Source organism: Varanus komodoensis, unplaced genomic scaffold (genome assembly GCF_004798865.1).
Source record: "Varanus komodoensis strain SLA01 unplaced genomic scaffold, ASM479886v1 scaffold9, whole genome shotgun sequence".
NCBI classification, from domain to species: Eukaryota; Metazoa; Chordata; class Lepidosauria; order Squamata; family Varanidae; genus Varanus; species Varanus komodoensis.
The window spans coordinates 23,148,554-23,151,767 of record NW_025336598.1 but is presented as its reverse complement, the minus strand read 5'-3'; positions in this window follow the sequence as shown (position 1 = coordinate 23,151,767).

Below are 3,214 nucleotides of genomic sequence, written 5' to 3'. Positions count from 1 at the left end.
TGCTTCACAATATAGCTTTCTTGCCCTTTACTATCCAGAAATGTTTATACAGTTCCAAGGGACAGGGGAAAAGGTTTTCCTCCACAATGGATTTATGCTTTTATGGTAAAGAATGTCAGAGCGAGAAAACTAGACCTATCCCAGCCAGTCCACACCTGTTGTAAAACTACCTTCTTGTGGGACAAACTAGAAAGCACCTGAGCCCAAGAGCAACATCTAGTGTCAAAGTAAGGAGATGCCACACCTATTAAGTAGGTGCATGCTAAGTAGTTGGCACATTTGATACAGTTGAGAACATTACTGAAACTTCCTCTACATTTTTAATGCTGATTCTTAAATGACAGTGTAGGTCCCACCCATGTATATAACCTCATTTGTAGTAATTTTAAACATTAGAGGGGTGGGTTGTTTTTGTCTGGTTTGTTTCTCAGCTGGTTTGTCAAGCTGTGGAATCTTCCCTTTCTCCATTCCCAGATTTCAAAGACTTTGTGTTCTGTTTCTGTGTGATGGTTTCTGTTGTTACTATTCGCTGTTGACAGAGACTTGGGATCAACCTGTTCAACAATTAAAGCATAATGCCGGTTGATCACTGGGATAAAGGTGATAAAAACTCAGATGCCTTCAAAGTCAGATTTGTCACACACATGCCTTTTTCAGCAATCACTCTGCCCATTCATTTGTAAAAGGTTTCTGGAGATGGGATATTTTACAGTTCCATTGCCTCACAACTATTGTGGACATTCATAAATTTCTGAGGCACAACAGGACCTCCAAGCAATTCCTAGCCTCTCTTACACTTGCTTATCTTTGTTATGTTGCTTTCAGGTTGATCCTATCTCACTATGGTTATGCAGAAGTTCTGCTGAATTCAAAATGATTTACTTCCTAGACAGTGTACTTAAAAGGCCACTTATTTTTAAACCCATGTCTTCTCAAACATCTGTCCAAATGAATTCAGTAGTACTTACTGAATGTATATAGGAATGCTGCCTTAAAACAGAATCCTGTGCATGTTTAGACTGAAGAAAACTTCCTGGGGCATCCTGAGACATGGAGGACATTTTCCCCTGTCTAAATATGTACAGAATTGTGCCCTTAATTGGCGGGAAGAGAGATCTTACAGTCCCTAGACTACATATAGGAAGCCATAGGATTATTCAGATTCCCACATGCACAGACAGAACTCTGACCTTGGAAGCCACCCTTGCAGAAATAATAACCCTGGCTGCTCCTCTGAGGAGCAGAATAGCTTAAATGGGGCACTTTAGGGGGCACAGGGAGGGCAACAAGGCTGCTAGATTATGACATATCCTGGTGGTATTTTTGCTCTCTTCCAATTCCCAACAAAGCATTGCATCCTTGCAAAGCTGGCTGTCTAGCTCATTCCAGGAGGTGGGAGGAGGTGGGAGGCAGAGATTACATCTCCACCCTGCCCCTCATATGATGCCTGATTTCATCCAAGTTCAGAAGCTTATGGGTGTCCCTGCTGGACTGCACCATTATGACAGAATCCTATCAATGCTCATACAGAAAAAAGCTTAGTGATTCACAGTGCTTTTTTTGTCATAAAACGCACCGGAACGGAGTTCCGGCAGCTTTTTTCAACAGATTTTCCAAGTTGTTAAAGTAACTTTTGAAAATTTGATGTTTGGTCCACATGGATTTGAATCACCCTGCTGAGCGTAGCAGGTCGGCAGCAAAATCATTAAAACGGTGGATGCGGGCTGCTTGTTTGTCGAATCCGATGCATGCGTACTTTTTCCGCACTGGTTGTGATGGCGCTGCTCGGCTTGTGGCGCTGCTCGGCTTGTGATTGGTTGTGTGGTCGCGCGCTGAGTGCTTACTGCGGGTGGCAACTGTTACGTTTCGTTACACAACAGATGTGTGTGGGTGAGTGTACAGTGATTCACTACGTGCAAAAGGTAAATCATTTCATGAGTTTCGGCATCCTTTTTCTTACAAAAAAGCACTGGTGATTCATATCATGCCCCAGGCAGCATGGCAGAGCAAAGGAATACTGGGAGTTGTAGGACCTTTTTCTGTCTAAACATGCATTGAATTGTTTGCTTACTAATCTTTTCCAAGCCACTTCCTTATGCTCTGTTATACATTCACATCTCATAGTAGAGCTCTTTTCATGTCACTCCCATCTCCCCAAAGATACAAACACATTGCCTAATTATGCTGGAATCAGTTCCCAGACAAACCCCACGGACCGCTGCATAACCTTCTGAAAGCTTGCAGTTCTTGGGAACTACTGAAACAACAAACCCACTCTACACCCTGTTTCAGCCATCTGTAACAGAAAGATCTTAAATTTACAGGACTGGAAAAAACCTTGAAGCAGGTGGTATAATTCTAACATTTCTAACAAAATGGATTCCATACCAGCTCCAATGCTTCTCTTAAGGTGCAATCCTATGCAAGTCTAGTTAAGTCCTACAACTCCCAGCATTCCCTGTGAGCATGTTGGCCTGCCATGCTGGGAATTGTAGGACTATATTTCGTCTAAGCACACATACTAAACTAGTTATAAAACTATCATTTGGAGATGCACATTCACACCCTCTCACAAGCTGGCAGGGGGAACCTCATGGGAGGGACAGGGCATTCTGATGGGTGGGGAGGAAAGGAAACTGGAAAGGCCAGATAGAAGTTATCCTGAGCTTCCTCCAGTCTTGTTCCTCCCCTTCTTCGTTCAAAGTGCCCTTGCTAGAGGACTGAAAGGTCTGCCCAGCAAAAACGGCTTTGGCCTAGTGGTTCATAAGAACCTCAGAGTTAGATCAAGGTCTTCCACTGAACTGCACCATAACTCAAGTATTCCTTTTTCAAGTTTACTCACTGTCACCAGTTATTGTTCTCAGAGCCCTATATTTAGTTAGATAACTTCAGGTTACAAAGGAGATCTAGCTAAAAGATTCTTAAAACTGTGTAACCCTTTAATAGCTTCGAAATTCCAATCAATGTGCCTTACACTGACAAGAATAAGTTGTTAAATACAGAAAGTAATGAGAATGAAGTCCCTATGCTTGAGAAGGGCTCTGTGAAGGGAGAAGCTGGCCAAGGTCAGGGGTGAGGTGCCAGGTATATGTTAGAACACAGATCAGTTGCATTCCAGCCCTGTCAGAGTCGAGGCATTCTTTTTTGTGACACCCTGTTCAAGTGCTTCATATTAAGAAAAATGTGAGTTTGAAACAGTGGTTTGCGATAAAAT